The sequence below is a fragment of the Beta vulgaris genome, chromosome 3, assembly GCF_026745355.1.
Source record: "Beta vulgaris subsp. vulgaris cultivar EL10 chromosome 3, EL10.2, whole genome shotgun sequence".
Classification (NCBI taxonomy): domain Eukaryota; kingdom Viridiplantae; phylum Streptophyta; class Magnoliopsida; order Caryophyllales; family Amaranthaceae; genus Beta; species Beta vulgaris.
Window position 1 is genome coordinate 38,036,649 of NC_079204.1, and position 16,783 is coordinate 38,053,431.

Genomic DNA, 16,783 nt, shown 5'->3' on the forward strand with positions numbered 1-16,783 from the left:
GAGGCTACAAATATATATTTAGATGCAATTTTGGATTGCCTCTACATGTAGTTTTTTTTGTAGTGCTATGGGCAAAACTAATCAAAGAAAAGTACCTCCACCACTACTCTTTCTTTGACTATAAACTTAAACCTACTGTTTCTACTATTTGGAAAAAATATCCTAGCACAGCGCGATATACTGAGAAAAGGAATTAGATGGAAAATCGGTAATGGCTAGGATACCTTGTTATGGGTAGACAACTGGGTCCTTAACGGGGATCTTGCTACAACTATCAATGCCAACCGCAACATTATCGACTTAAACCTTAAAGTGGCTAGCTTCATTAAGGCCGATCAGACTTAGGACATCCACCGCCTCCAACAAATTGTCCCACCACATATACTTTCCATAATAAAAGGAATCCACCCAATCTCGGATTTGAAAGACTGCCCGATCTGGGGCCCTACGCCTTCTGGCAATTTTTCAGTTAAATCTGCAAACTTGGCTAGCTCACAACATTCCTCTTTATCCTCCGTGGCCTTTCAAATGGATCTGGAAGTTAGATACCCCTCCTAAACTTCAAATCTTTTTATGGCAATTATTATGCCACAACAACCTCGGTGTGCGTAGCACACTCAACAAGCGCAACATTATTCGCTCCGACTTGTGCCTTATCTGCAATAAGAATAGTAAATCCATAGATCACCTCTTTATCGAATGTGAACTACATGTGTCCTTATGGCTCTCACCTCATACTAAAGACTGGCTACATTTCTCTTTCCCAACTTATCCGCAAAGACTTCTCTCTTCTCTTTAGTCCCCCAAATCTCATACTTCCATCACCAAAATTGTTTTCCTCTTATGGAGTATTTGGAAAGAACGAAATGCAATAATTTTCTCCAGTGAATCATGGTGTCATAGCAGGGATTTGCAACGAGCCAAATTTAACAACTTTCAATGGAGACTAGGACTCTTATTGATCAGCTCCATTCTCGAGGCTCTCCTTTCACGAGAGCATTATCCCCCTCCCTCTCCCCCCCATCATCAATCCATCCTGGTCGCTTGGAGTCCGTCGCCACCTAACTTCCTCAAACTCAACTTCGATGGTTCCGTAAAGAAGGCCTCTGCAGCAGCTGGTTTCATCATTACAGATCATCAGGGTCGTGCCATGCATGCCATGTCCTACAACCTTGACACTTCATCGATTTTTGTGACTGAAGCCACCGCTCTCTACAGGGGCATCTCTTTCGCCATACACCGTATTTGAACTTAGCATAACTTGGTAGACATTATTTTTTGTAGATTATATGTCAAACATTATATTAGCTTATTTTTACATTATAGAAATTACGGTTTTTTCACCATATTCCCCTCACAATTTTTTTTTTGCACCATATACCCTTTCAACTTTTGAAATTCACCATATACCCCCGGTTTTGAAAAATACATCCACTTATCCTTAATGACTAACGGAGTTTAACTCCGTTAGTCATTAACCCCTAATCCCCCTCTAACCCTAATTAACTAACCTAAATCTAACCCTAATCCTAACCCTAACCCTGACCCTAATCTAATACACTACCCCTAACCCTAACTACCCCTCCCCCACCCCTTACCCCCGTCACCACCACCTCGTCACCACCACCACCTCTCCCCTATCCCCGCTGACCTCCTTTCCTCCCCTTCCCCCACTGACCCCCCTTCCCTTCCCCTGCTGACCCCCCTTCCCTTACCCCGTCACCACCACCTCCCCTCCCTTGTTGCGCAAACTAGCATCCATGGAACTCATGGCTTCCTCAAATGTCTTGGGATCCTCATCCACCATAAATAATAACATATCCATAACATCTGAAGGTTCAAACTCGGACATAAACGATGAAATGAAGTCCGGACAAAACTTGATTCCACCCTTTGCCTCTTACTTCTCCTAGGCTCATCCGACTGACCTATCTCATTGGAATTTACCAAAGGGCATGCATTTCTAGCCTGTACCCCCACAATGGGAGTATTTTCACTATGTCCATTTTTCTTCAAAGGGAATACATCTTCAAAGAATGTAGCATCACAAGCTTCACACACAAACTTGTCATGCATCCAACCTCATAAATCTATAGGCAGCACTATTTTTCAGCATAGCCAATAAAATCAGCATCAAATGTTCTTGCTCTTATTGTAGTCCTTTTGAACGATGGCAAACCCACCTTAGCTAGGCATCCCCACACTTTCATGAATTTTAGATTTGGTACAAAACCTTTCCATAGGTCAAATGAAGTCATGTCTAATTTCTTGTGTGATACCCTGTTCAAAATATAATTTGCAGACAGGATAGCTCCCCCCCATAAATTATCAGGGAGACCAGAAGATAAAAGCATTGCATTCATCATTTCCTTCAAGGTTCTATTCTTCCTTTCAGCTATACCATTCTGCCGGAGGGTATATGGTGCAGAGACCTCATAAATTATGCCCTCTTTCTCACATAGGTTCTTAAGAAAATCGGACCCATATTCCCCTCCGCGATCAGACCGAAGCCTTTTAATTTTTCAGTCTAGTTGATTTTCGACTTCTGCCTTATACACCAAGAATTTTTGTTCAGCCTCATCCTTAGACTTTAACAGGAAAACTCTACAGTATCTTCAACAATCATCTACAAAGGTAATATAATATTTTTTACCACCTGGACTTTCAAGGCTCTTAAAGTCTGCCAGATCGGTGTGAATTAGTTCTAATAGTTCAGACACTCTATAAGTAACTGGTTCGAAAGGCTTTCTAACAAATTTTGCTTCAGCACATATTTCACACTTGTTGGGCCCCTCATCAATCACATCATGCAATAAGTTCATTTTCTGAAGACGATTAATTGAACCAACCCCCACATAACCCAAACGACAATGCCACAACTTTACAGACTCGGCAATATAAGCAGAAGAAGAAATCTTTTTCATTGAAACAGGAGTTACAATGTCCAAAACAAACAAACCAGAACTAAGATATCCCTTCCCAACAAACTCGTTATTGCGAGTCAACAATAGATTATTAGCATCAAAAAGTAATTTCTACGAAGGGAGGGGACATACAAAACATTAAGGAGAGGTAATGATTTCCCGGATGTTAGCTTCAAGAGAACTTTTCCTTTTCCGAGCACTTGAGATTTGCTGTCATTTCCCATATAGACTTGGTGAATTCCATCCATCTCTTCAAATTCCACAAACAGCTCCTTGTTTGCACAGAACTGACGAGAGGCTCCCGTGTCTACTATCCACTCAGAAATGTTCTCCACCAGATTAACCTTTGAAACCATTGCCACAATAAGCTCATCTGCCTCTGCGATATTTGCTTGCCCTTTGTCTTGATCTTTCGAGCCTGAACTATTGCCTTTCCTTTTGGTCGGACAGACCGAAGCATAGTGACCCGACTTGCCACAGGTGTAACAGCAGCCCAGTTTTTTCTCAAATTCCCATTATGCTTGAAATTTCCCTTGTTAAGGGACTTTTGATTCTTCCCCATGAACCTTTTGGAATCTCTTCTTGGCTTCCCCGAACCCGACTCAGAGCCAGTTCCAGCTTCAATTAGATTAGCCTTTACAACTAGATTATTTGCAGTTGGGGCTATTGAATCTTTTAATCTATTAGCCTCTTCAATTTTCATGTGCCCAATTAATTCTTCCAGAGTCATATCCTTTTTCTTGTGTTTCAAGTGATTATGATAGTCGTTCCATGATTCAGGCAGTTTTTCAATCAGAACATTAGCCTGAAGTATTTCACACATCTTCATCCCTTCAGCAAGAACTTCAGCAACTAGATTTTCATATTCATGAACTTGATCCATAATTGGCTTACTATCTACCAATTTGAAGTTCAACCAATTTCTAGTTACATATTTCTTTTTCCCTTGCATCATCACCACCATATGTTTTCTCCAATGATACCCATATTGATTTTGTAGTTTTACACTAGTGGAAAAATGCAGAAGGGCAGTGCTGAAAATGGCCTGTAAGGCTGCGCTTTTTCACAGCAGCCCTTTCAATGGCAGCCCTTCACTTTTCAAGTAGGGCTGCGCTAATTAAGCGCATCCCTTCAAGCTTCGAAGGGTTGTGCGTTTTACTAAAAAGCGCAACCCTTCTAAGCTTAAAGGGCTGCGCCTTCTTAACTAGCGCAGCCCTTCTAAGCTTGAAGGGCTGCGCTTTTTCAACAAGCGCAACCCTTCTAAGCTTGAAGGGCTGCTGGCTCCAGGAGCCATGCTACTATGAAGGGCTGCGCTTTCGAAGGGTTGTGCTAGTTGAAACTAGCGCAGCCCTTCACTGAATTTTTTTTTTGCCTGCTCCTGCTCCTGCACACAACAGCATCACAGCAGCCCACCGTCACACCCACCCCTGCCCACATCACCACCCTCCCACCCCTCCCACCCTCACACCCCACTGCTCACCCACCCACACCCTCCACTCCCACGCCCCACTGCCCACACTCACTGCAACCCACCCCCCCACCCCCACTGCCCCCTCCCAGCCCTCACCCCCACTGCCCCCTTTCCAGCACCCACCCCACTGCACCCACCCCCTGCCCCACTGCACCCACCCCAACTGCACCCACCCCCACAATCCCCAGCCACACCCATGCCACACCCCATCATCCCCTACCACCCCCCCCCCCCCCCACCACCCCACCCCACCCAAAACCTCCGTTGGACAAAAAAAATTGCAAATTGCAATACGATAATATATGACAAGTGGAGAATGGTAATAATTAACTTCAAATATATTTAATAATGTAAAAAATGTACATAGGATTGATAGAAACTAGTACATTCGAGCTAAATCTCATCCTATGCAATCATCGGTAATGTGGGACGCCAACTTATCCCGAACCTCATCAATTTCTTCTTTGGTGAAGTTCCTCAAACGTGGTGTGGAATTCGCATAAACCTTGCAAAATAACCAAGGAATAAACACATATATAAGAATTCAATCATTTTCCCGTAGTTAGTACTTCTAAAAATGACATATACCTTCCCGAAATTCAATCAAAATCAAATGCAAGCCTAAAAGTCTACACACTAGTTATAATATATCTCATATAATCATGCTCAAAGAAAATTTGGGGTTAAATGATTTGATAAGTACATTTTGGGAGCGAAACGACCAAAATAGGTCGGAAAAGGCCTTTTCGTTCCCGAAATGCAACCAACAACAAATGCAAGCCTAAGAATCTACATACTAGTTATATTATGCCTCATATAATCATGTTCAAAGAGAATTTGGGGTTAAATCACTTCATAAGTACATTTTGGGAGCGAAAAGGCCAAAATAGGCCAGAAAATGGCCTTTTCGTTCTCGAAATGCAACCAACAACATATGCAAGCCTAATAATCTACATATTAGTTATATTATGCCTCATATAATCATGTTCAAAAAACATTTGGGGTTAAATCACTTGATAAGTACATTTTGGGAGTGAAAAGGCCAAAATAGGCCGGAAATGGCCTTTTCGTTCCCGAAATGCAACAAACAAATAGCAAGCCTAAGAATTCTACATACTAGTTATATGCCATATATATGTTCAAAGAGAATTTGGGGTTAAATCACTTCATAACTACATTTTGGGAGCGAAAAGGCGAAAATAGGCCGTAAATGCAACAAACAACAATTGGAAACCTAAAAGTTACATACCTTTCGAAGATCACCAACATCTTTGCAATGGTTGACGATATCGAGCATGAACCTCATGACGTAACCCACAGCCACCTACTTGTACCGGACACTAAAATTCACCAAAGATGCAATAAATGACATGTTAGATGTGTATTATGTGTTTCTATAAAAGGATGCAAAAATTACTCATGTTACTCGACTAATCCAAACAGAGGGTTTTTGGTTGTCGAAGTCCAGATGCAATAACCCCGTCAACTACATCAATACATTGTTATAAGATTAGATGTACATTTAATATTAATAAGTGTGCATATATTGAGTTTCGATTAGGCTACCTATTTAACAATGATCTGACTAGTAAGGACCGTATTGTTTCTTTACGCAAAGAATCAAAGTGGTAGACTTCGTTACGTGACAAACATATTGCAATCAGTGTCCAATGGTTCCTACAACAATAAAAATGTTATTATTATCGTAGAACAACTAATATGTCAATTTAATTAAAGTAATAAGTGAGTTTAAGAAGCATACGATTCAATGTAAGGAAAAAGAATGATCTTATATCCAAGACGAGAACCTTGCAAAGAATCCTTGAGATATTCTTTCACCTCCTTTTGGTTTTGTACGCAACTGTGATCGTACTAAGCTTGACATAACCAACCAAACATTGGCTCACGAGATGGCCTCAAATCATTATATAATGCCTGAGAAATCATATTGATTAAAATAAAACTTATATAGAGAGTTATTGTTGGATTGAATACTACTTAATTAAGGCATATATGTATATTTATTAATTTATATACTAATAAAGTATTACCTCATGAATGTTTGTATCATGGAAACATTCAACTCTTCCTCAAGTAAGAATTCTTTAATATCAACCTTAGAAATGAAGGTCGATGAATCCTCAAATAGTGGAATTGGCGGTGCGACAACTTAATCTCAATCATTGCTTCATCGTCTACATCGCTAGCGCACTCATGTAGCCAAAAGCAGGTTGAGTAAGGCGTGCACCACCTCGATCTCCGTAATGAGTGGAGACTTTGCCGTAGAAACATTTACTTTCTCCACTTGGGCACGTCGACCTTCCTGAGGTGAAGCTACCTTCTTGTCGGCCTTACCGAATCCTAGTAATTAGTTAAATTAAAAGATATTACTGACAATCATATATAGGAACTATAAAAGAAAACTATTATAAATTATGTTAATCATTGTACCTGATCTGATAACCGCACCAATGAAGCGGCCTAAAACATAACTGCCAAGGGCATCAGTCACTGAGTGTACACCAACTTCTGCATTCGGCAGCGGAAGAGGTAAACCTTCGAAACCGGGCACGATGTCTGAAATGCTGACCACATAGTGAATATCAGCGACTCGCTGGTTGTGCAATCGTACCCGGTCCCTAGGGGGCTGTGCAGAGCCATAAGCAACGACAATGAAACTGCCATGACCATCTCTTGAGCTAATAGCTCACATGGTGTCTCTTCCTTTTAAAAAAAACTCTATTCATAGTTAGTCTATGAAACAACATATTTAAGAATAATAGTTGTGATATTAAATGATTACCGTGAACTCCGGATCTGGATGAGGCTGCGTAGGAACACTGCCCTGCGAGAAAGAACCAAAAGTCGGTAAGCCCATCTGCGCCAAAATGGCGTTGAAATTCTGAGTGATCTCCGCTCTAAGCTCCTCCCGAATCTGGGCTTTCATAGCCTCCACATCTATGGAAGCTGCTGAATTGACACTGGAGGCACTGGATTTTGACGCAGAGGTGTATTGATCACCATACACCTTTCTCACCCCGAGGCAGACACCTCCTACGCCCCTCACACGTCCATATTGGTCTTGTTGAACCCTAGTTTTGATGATGACAAAGAAACAAAGATGCAAACTAAGTAGTGAACTAATGAGTTATTTAAGTGTATGATTTTCTAAGGTATCATTGAAAGGAACAAAGAGAATACTAAGTCAAGGAAGAAGTCAAGTAAGGATTTCGAAGGCTAAGTGAAGATGTTTCCCAAAAGTGATACTGGAGCAGAGATCAAGAAGAGAAAGCAAGGCGTTTTATTTTGTTCCATGTAAAAGGAACAAGTAAAGATGGTAAGGAACATTGGTAATCTTATTTGAGAATGAGAGTTTGTTCCTTTGTAAGGAACAAACTAAAGGTACGAATATGTTAAAGGAACTTAACATGTAAAAGGAACTAGACTTAGGCTTGAAGCAGTATAATGGTTCGATTATGAAGTTGAGTAAGTCATGCGTAAATAATAGGAAACCGTTTTTATCTAAGTAAAAATCAGTTTTAATAGAAAAACTTTTTAGGAAAGATTTTGTTTTTCAAAAAAGAAAAGAAAATAATTATCCGGTTTTTAAGAGGATTTTATTTAAAAGATAATATTTTCTTAAAGATTACAATTTAGTTTTAAATCTGTTTTAAAGTTAACTGATTTTCGGATAAAGCTCAAGAACTCCTAATCTTTAGGAGCAGTGGCTAAAACATGTCCAGTCCAAAAAGAGATCATGGGATCATGGGATATGTTAAGGAACGTGTTCCTTAAGGGAAGGAACATCATGGGATAATGGATTTAACTGAACTCGATTTTAATTCCCACGTTCATATGTTTGTCACTATAATATTGAAGTCTAAATAAGTTCCAAAGTGTGTCTGACTAAGTAATTAAGTGAGTTTAACTAATTAAGTGTCAGTGCCTTCATTCTCTCATAATAGCCATTTGTTCTTTGCTTTCTTACTCCAATTCCACTAAGCTTATTTCGATCAATTGTATTTTGGTTTTTAGGGTAAGGGGACTTTGAGTGAAGTTCTGTAAGAGAGAAGCTTTGAGTAAAGCTAGTAAGAGTGAGAAAACTTCGAGTGAAGTTGAGAGGAACTACTGTTAAGGAACAGTGGCTCAGGAACTTGAGTTTAGGAACTCAAGGTGTGGCTCGAGAATAGAATTAGATTGTAACAAAGTTGTTTGGCCTAATTAGTGAAAGAGTTGAGTTTAAAATCCCTAGTGGTCGAGGTTGTTTCTTCTTGTTGGGCCCAAGAAGTTTTTCCTCGTAAAAATCCTTTGTGTTCCTCTAGCTTGTTTATTTGTTTAAGTTTAATTTCCGCAAAAAGTTACGTTTATTTCTACACATACAATTCACCGCCCCTCTTGTAGTGTTCCTAGGGAAATAACAATTGGTATCAGAGCCAGAACTCACGACAGATAGGAAACCCTATTGAGAAAAAGATCCGGAAACAATGAATACCACCGAGAAACTTGAGGAAGGTTACTCTACTCAAAGGCCTCCTATGTTCAATGGGAAGTACTACAACTACTGGAAGAACCGCATGGAGATATTCATCAAAGCTGAAAACTATCAGGTATGGAGAGTCATTGAAGTTGGTGATCTCGAAGTCACAATTATAAATGACAAAAATGAGGTAACTCTAAAACCCCTCTCTGATTATGACAAATCTGATTTTTAAAAGATGGAAGTAAATGCCATGGCTATTAAACTGTTGCATTGTGGACTTGGACCCCATGAACATAATAGGATCATGGGATGCAAATCCGCAAAGCAAATATGGGATTTACTAAAAGTAACCCATGAAGGAACTAATGAAGTCAAAAGATCCAAAATTGATTTACTTATGAATCAATATGAACTGTTCTCCATGAAAACTAAGGAAAGCATTCGAGATATGTTTACTCGTTTTACTAACATTATTAATGAGTTAGCTTCTCTTGGAAAGTTTATTTCATCTGAGGAACATGTTCGAAAGGTTCTTAGGAGTCTTCCTAAGGACAGATGGATGGCTAAAGTCACTGCTCTTCAAGAAACAAAAGACTTCACTAAGTTCAACTTAGAACAACTAGCAGGGTCACTTATGATTCATGAGCTTCACCTTGATACTGAATATGGTGAAAGCTCCACATCAAAATCCATTGCTCTCAAAGCAGATGATGAAGATGATACAGACTCAGAAGAAGAAGAAGCAGCCCTCATGGTTCGAAAATTTCGAAAGATGTATAGGAACATGAAGAACGAGAACTTCAAAGGTAAAACTAAGAAATTTTCTAACAAAGCTGCTTGTCATAAATGTGGTAGCATAGATCACTTCATCAAGGAATGTCCACTTTGGGAAAATGACAAAACCAAAGAAAGGAACAAGGAACGCTTTGCTGAAAGGAACAAAGAATCCAAGGCACCTTTCTCTAAGGCAAACGTGCGCAAAGCAATGATAGCTGCTTGGGGAGACTCAGATACGGAAGAAGAAGAGGAACAACAAACTGAAGAAACAGCAAACCTTTGCCTCATGGCAAACATTGATGAAAAAGAAGATGAAGAAAAGGTTGAGGTAAGTCAACATGGTCTTGAGTCAGACTAAGATTGTAAAACTAGGCCTGAAATATATGATTGTTATGTTCCCTATTTTGAGTTTTGAATGATGACAAACCACATTGAACTACTATATTGCATGCATGTTTCTGTTTTCATGTGTAGGTGCCAAAGTACGAGTTCAATGGATAGAAAGACAAAGCTAGTGAAGCCAAGTCTTGAAGAATTGCATGAAGACCAAGATCAAGTTGTAGCTTTTAGGTCTTAGATGCAATATAAGTGGTATAAAGGTTTTATGCACTATGAAGGTTTGAAACTAGAGAGATGAGGTAGTTGTGGATGACAAGAAACATCGGATAATTGTCATACACAACTACAAGTAAAACTTGGTTGATTGGAACAATCTGGGAACAGATCTGAACCAGTCCTCTAAGATTTACTTCATGCATTCGTATTTTAGGAAAGTTCTCTTTCCGAGTAAAATTGATTTTCAAAATACACGGATGCATGGTTTGATATGTGAGCAAGATTTCTTAAATATGGTAAGTGTGTTATATGATATTATACTGAGTATATTTTCCTTGGAATTATTTTTCGTACTTCCAAGGAAAGTATACTCACATAATATCATGTAATATTTACTTACCAAAGGCTTATTTAAGGTGTTTTGCTAACATACAAACATTAAGCTTTTGCACGATAATTTTGAGTATTCTCTCAGCAAAAGTATTCTCTCTCAAGTACTCAAACCTAGCATAAACCCTAATACCACATAGATCTTAAACTACTCTCATTCTAAGCATTTGAGGCTGTTTTGCTCGTGAGAGAAAAACTTGTTGTATTTGAGCATCCTGTGAGTTCAGGTTGCTGGGGAAGTTGATCAGGGATCAATTTCATTTGAACCATCATAGTTGGTGGCTGAGTCGAACTTCGAGAGGTGGGAGTTGGGGAATCATCTTGTGCATAGGTGCATAAGTGATTGAGTGTAATTCTTTTGTTATTCTGAGTTGATTAATAAAAGAGTGAGTGAGTGGAGGACGTAGACTTAGTTGAAGTCGAACCTCGTTAAATCCTTGTATTGTTTATTCATTGCTTTTATTTCCGCTGCTAGAGAACTGCTTCTTTACTGTTCTTACAATAATCGAAAAAGTTGCAACATTCGGACAATCACTCAATTCACCCCCCCTCTTGAGTGTCTCTTGCACTTATAATTGGTATCAGAGCCTAACTTCTTGAAAGGGTAACACCTAGAGAAGGAGGACATAATGACTACTCAAGAAATGACCAGTGGACCCGGAGGATCAAGGCTACCAAAGTTCAATGGAACTAACTATCCTTGGTGGAAGAATTGCATGAGAAATCTGATCATTGGCACAGACTATGAGTGCTGGATGATCATCAGGAATGGACCAAGGAAGGTGGCTAACAATTCAGATGGAATAGAGAAGAAGGAGAGCGAGTACACTACTACAGATCTGAAGACCTTCGAGAAGAACGCAAAGGCCATGTCTCTACTTCAACAAGGTATTGCTGATAATGAGGTAAGTCGTATATTAGCATGCTCTACTGCTAAGAAAATATGGGAAACCTTAGAATTAGCCTATGAAGGCACTAGTGAAGTCAGGAGATCTAAAGTTGATATGCTTATATCTAAATATGAAACTTTTGATATGAACCGAGATGAAAATATAAGAGATATGTTTACTCGTTTCATGACAATTATCAATGAACTTAAATCTCTTGGAAAAGACTTTACTAATGAAGATTTGGTGAGAAAGATCTTGAGAAGTTTGACAGGTAAATGGTTGCCCAAGGTGACTGCTATTCAGGAGGCTAAGGATCTAATGAAATTGTCCATGGAACAACTTATTAGGTCATTAATGACTCATGAGATGTTGGTGGAGTCAAAGGAGGAAAGCACAACCAAAAGTCGTGGGTTAGCTTTGAAGGGTGAGGAAAATGATGAAGATCTTGATGATATTGGTCTCATGGCTAAGAGGTTTGAGAGGAGTCTCAGAACGCAGTTCAAGGGGAAGTCTTGGAAGAACAAGGGCAACTTGAAGAAGACCAGTTCTAGCACTGGTTGCTTCAAATGTGGAGAAACTGGACACATGATCAAGGATTGTCCAGCATGGAAGAATGATAAAGGAGGACAAAGAGAGAAGAAAATGACTAAGAGGGTTATGCTAGCCGCCTGGGGTGAGTCTGATTCAGGTGGTGAAAGCGAGGAAGATGAAGCCCTAATGTGTGTGACCGTTCGGATTGGAGACATAGACCAGAAACAGACCAGTCTAGGAAAGAAAGGACACATGTGCCTTATGGCAGGAAGCAGCTCTTCCGACGAAGAACAGGTAACTATCTCTAATATGCAAGAACAAATGAGATATTGTGATACAGATGAGTTACTAGGTTTTATTGATTCTGCTATTGAACAAAATGTTAAAGGAAATGCTGCTTATAAAGCTAACAAAAAGAAGTTGAGAGAAGTAACTCGAAACTTAGACATAAGTGAAAGCCGTTATGCTGAACTTGAACTTATTTGTACAGAACTGAAAGAAAAAATTTCAGAGCTTGAAATAAGTTTGGATCAGAAGAACATTGAGCTTGAGATGCTAAGACCTCAATCAGATTTTTCAAAAACTGACTTTTATCAAAATAATGATAGAGGTTTTAGTAAACTCAAGGAGGCTGAAGTTGAAGGTATAAATTTCGAGTTACTCAAACAGAAAAGCTTTGCTTTAGAACATTCTGATTTAATCTTGGCTCATAACTATCTAATTGATGATGTGGAAGACTTATGTTTGGAATATGAGGGTAAGATCTGTGATCTTCAATCCGAATTATATGAACTAAGAAAAGGCAAGAACATTGTGACCACGTCTGAACTAGATCCAGAACTGGTCTCAAAACTTAAGGATGAGCTTCATAAGGCAAAGTTGGATCTTGCCATTGCTGCAGAATTTAATGAAGCTCAACTTAAGAAACTTGAAACCAAAGAACAGGATTTAAGTGACTGCTTGAGACAGATGAATAGGTTGCTCGATGCTCAGAGTACTTTAAACATTCTGACTTCACAACCTGGTAATCCTAGGATATTCTGGAACCAGTTCCCAACAGCCACCAAAGTTGGGAAGAGATGAGACTTGGATTTCCGAATTTAAGAGAGGTAAGTACGTGTTTGCAAAGGACATGCACGTATGTACCTACTGCGGTAAGAATGGTCATGTTATTAATACTTGTTGAACTAAGCAAAAACATGCTAAAAGAAATCAGTCTCATGTTCACAATGTCCTTCATCAGAAGGGTCACACACACAATTGGTCTAACAATGGAAAACATGATAAAACTAAGAAGACCAATGTAAAACAAATCTGGGTTAGAAAGGACAGAGTCAAACCAGTTGCCAAGGACAAGGAACCCAAGAAAGTCTGGGTTCCTAAAACTAAACCTTGATTTTTTGTGCAGGTTAGAGTGAGAGCAAGACCATACTGGTATTTGGACAGTGGTTGCTCGAGACACATGTCAGGAGATAAAAGTCAATTTTCTCACTCGTAGCCTATGAAGGAGGAAGTGTCACCTTTGGAGACAATAGCAAAGGTTTGATTAAAGGTATAGTAAAGTTGGTAAGACACTTTCTCAAGCGATTAATGATGTTTATATGTAGAAGGTTTGAAACATAACCTCTTGAGCATTTCTCAACTATGTGACAAAGGAAACATGTTGAATTTGAAACCAATCTTTGTCATATGTCAACATGAAACAAGGGAACTGGTCTGCAAGGGATTTCGACATAACAATGTTTACATAACATTTTTAAGTCAGATTCCAAAGACCAGTGCCACTTGTCTTAGTGTTATAAAGGATGATCATTGGCTGTGGCATAAAGACTTGGACATGTGAGTTTTTCTTTACTAAATAAACTGAGATCTCAAGACTTGGTGACAGGTTTACCTAACATCAAGTTTGCTGCAGATCATATTTGTCATGAATGTGCTAAATGTAAACATGTCAAGTCTCTTTTCAGCCAAAGAAGTTTGTAAGCACAACTAGACCTTTCGAACTTGTACACATGGACTTGTGTGGGCCCATGCGCGTGCAAAGTCGAAATGGTCATAGTTATGTGTTTGTGTTAGTTGATGATTATTCTCGTTTCACTTGGACAATCTTTTTGAAGTTTAAAAATGAAACTTTTGAAGAATTTGAAATTCTGGTAAAACAAGTCCAAAACAAGATTAGTCATCAACTGGTCTCTATCCGGTCTGATCATGGTTCTGAATTTGACAATGTCAGCTTCGTAACCTACTGTAATGATCATGGTGTATCTCACAATTTTTCAGCTCCAGAACTCCACAACAAAATGGAGTGGTTGAAAGGAAAAATCGCACTCTAGAAGAAAGGCAAGAACAATGCTTCTAGAGAGTGGTCTTCCTCGAAACTTCTGGGCTGAGGCTGTGAGTACTGCGTGTTATATTTTGAAAGAGAATGTTGAGACCTTTACTGAAGAAAACACCTTATGAGCTCCTTAGGGGAAGAAAACCAAACATCACACATTTACGTATTTTTGGGTGCAAATGTTTTGTACACAACAATGGTAAATCAAGTTTGGACAAGTTTGATCCTAGGAGTGATGAGGCTGTTTTCGTTGGATACTCTTCACACAGCAAGGCATACAAAGTTTTCAATAAAAGAACCTTGTGTGTTGAAGAAAGTATCCATGTCTTGTTTGATGAGACTAACATGTTCAGCAAGCATGTGCAGGTTGAAGATGCTGATGAGTTCGAAATTGGTATGCTGAACTTTACAGGAGCTAAGGATGAGAAGGTGCTGAACCAGGTCACCACACAACTCTCATAGAGAGGAAGAGTCTGGTCAGCACAGAATCAGGTAGCTCAAGAGGTAAGGGAAGGAGATAGTGACTCAGATGCTCATCCACATGAAGATGATGCAAATGAGACCACTATGGAAACTGGTTCACCTGCTCAAAACAACAATGAGAAGGGGGAACCAGTACAGGAACAGGTTCAACATTAGAAGGCACAAATGCAAACCTTGATATGAACAAATCTTTTAAGTACAAGTCCTCTCACCCCACTGATCTAATCATTAGTGACATTAACAAGGAATTCTACTTTGCAAAACTTTTGTGCATTCTATTCCTTCTTATCAAGTGTTGAACCTACTGACTATAAGGTTGCTTTAACGGATCCAGATTGGGTTTTAGCCATGCAAGATGAACTCAATCAGTTTGAGAGAAATCAAGTATGGCATCTTGAACCTAGGACGCAGAATATTCTGTTATTGGAACTAAATGGTTTTCAGGAACAAATTGGACGATTCAGGAATTATAGTCAGAAACAAAGCTAGGCTAGTGGTTCAAGGGTTTAATCAACAGGAAGGAATTGATTATGATGAAACCTTTGCTCCAGTAGCCAGGCTTGAAGCTATCAGGATATTAATTGCTTTGCTGCTCAAATGAATTTTAAACTCTTTCAAATGGACGTTAAGACAACCTTTCTTAATGGCTATTTGAAAGAAGATGTTTATGTAAAGCAGCCCCCTGGCTTTGAGGATAGTGATTTGCCAAATCATGTTTTTAAACTCGATAAAGCTCTCTATGGTCTCAAACAAGCTCCAGAGCTTGGTATGAGAGACTTTCCAGTTTTCTTTTAGAAAATGGTTATAAGAGAGGATCAGTTGACAAGACACTATTCTTGAAAGAAAGGGGAACTGATCTGTTAGTGGTCCAAATATATGTTGATGATATTTTGTTTGGAGCTACTAATCCTGATTTGTGTAAAGAGTTTGCAGATTTGATGAAGAGCGAATTTGAGATGAGTATGATGGGAGAGCTTGGATTCTTCCTTGGTCTTCAAATCAAGCAAACCAAAGATGGAATCATGATCCATCAACAGAAATACCTCAAGGAGCTGCTGAAGAGGTATGGTCTGCAAGATAGCAAGTCCTATGAAACACCTATTCCAACTTCTACAAAATTGAGCCTTGATGAGAAGGGAAAGGATGTTGAGGGACGCTATACAGAGGTATGATTGGCTCATTGCTTTACTTAACAGCCAGTAGGCCAGATATAGTGTTTTCAGTAGGGTTGTGTGCGAGATTTCAAAGCAACCCTAAAGAATCTCACCTAAAGGCTGTTAAAAGGATTCTTAGATATCTCAATGGAACTGATGATTTGTGTTTGTGGTATCCAAAGGGAGCAGCATGAGCCTCATTGGATAACAGATGCTGACTTTGCTGGTTTTATTGTGGACAGGAAGAGTACTTCTGGAATGGCCCACTTCTTAGGTTCTTGTCTCATTTCATGGGGATCTAAGAAACAAAATTCTGTAGCATTATCCACAGCTGAGTCTGAGTACATTGCTGCTGCTTTGTGCTGTGCTCAACTCTTGTGGATAAAGTCACAACTAAAGGATTTTGGGGTCTGTTTCGGAAGTGTTCCGATTTTATGTGATAACACAAGTGCAATCAATATTTCGAAAAATCCTGTCCAGCATTCTAAAACCAAGCATATTGAGATTAGGCATCATTTTCTAAGGGACAATGTTGAAAAAGGTAATGTTGAGTTGGAGTTTTGCAGGTCAGAAGATCAACTAGCTGACATATTTACAAAACCTTTGAGCAGAGAAGTGTTCATCAAGCTTCGTACCTTGTTGGGTATGATTAAGATTAGACAATGAGCTCTTAGGTCTTGACTTGTCCCTTTGGCTAGTCAAATGATGTCATTTGTGTATATATTTCTTTTTCTTCTGTACATTTCTTTTGCTTTTTAGGGCTTACAAAGTTCTTATGCGATGCTGAACTGAT